This window comes from Schistocerca cancellata, chromosome 4, assembly GCF_023864275.1.
Source record: "Schistocerca cancellata isolate TAMUIC-IGC-003103 chromosome 4, iqSchCanc2.1, whole genome shotgun sequence".
NCBI lineage: Eukaryota > Metazoa > Arthropoda > Insecta > Orthoptera > Acrididae > Schistocerca > Schistocerca cancellata.
In genome coordinates, this window is record NC_064629.1 from 293794845 (window position 1) to 293795950 (window position 1106).

Consider the following 1106-nt stretch of genomic DNA (forward strand, 5'->3'; position numbering starts at 1 on the left):
TTGAAACTCTGCGTACTGAGAAGAGCAAAAGGTTTACACCACATTTCTCATGTAAAACCATTTATTGACAGATAATCTGCTTTTTAACTTAGTCTTTGCAATTTTCACTTCACGCTACTTGTACAATTTGTCCCACTGAGAAACTGTTAACATGCAACTATGTTTTAAAGCTAACTAACTATCCAGTCAAGAACATAGCTAACTTAGACAAGTAATTGCGAATGCATTGTTATTGCGAACAGACGACACAGTGTTGTTATTTATACATTCTTCCTTGTTAGTTGCACGATTACGTAACGACTATTAGGCTTACATACTTAGAACATATACCAGCACTGCTAATGAAATTTTCATGCAACATTTTGGTTTGCTTGAGAGTGGATTCTGGATTTGAGGTGCTTTCTGTGAAATGCCAGATGACATAGTGGTTAGTTTATGTGACAGCTACACGATTTTATCACGACGCTGCTAATGCGTGACAATTTACAATGTTGCTTTTGCGGTGTATCTGTTTTATATCTGCACAGTTTTTTCTGAATTCTTCTATAAAGTGAGACATGTTTTAGTGGTGACTTTTGTGCTATTGCTACAAGGAGACAGCCTTTTCCGTAGGACAACAATACGTTACAGCACAGTACTTTCCTCATCACGGCAATAAGCGTAATAACTAAGTTATCTATACGCAAAGCATTTCACTTTTGTGTATCATGAGGTAAGTACATTGACTTCTGCAGAACTTAGCTTTCGGAGGACAATAACTACGACACTTCCCAGAGATTATCTTACAGCAAGACGCACATTTAGCGCTACAGGACACGTATTTGAGTGATTAATTTTGTACTTAAAACATTTATTTTTAGAGATTTTTGAATTACAAAGAAAGTTTTTTGTGATACATTTCATTCCATTGCTGTAAGCTATTATACCTGAGGATACAATTACAATAAACCTCAGGGGGGTACACGCCTACTTTGTGTACCATGTGTTTGGCAAGCACAAGGAGCCCTAGCTAATATGGTATTTGCTTATACAATTTAACACATCGGTACCATATTTCTCTAACACATAAATTACACAGCTATCTGATCATTTAACAGAGAAACAAA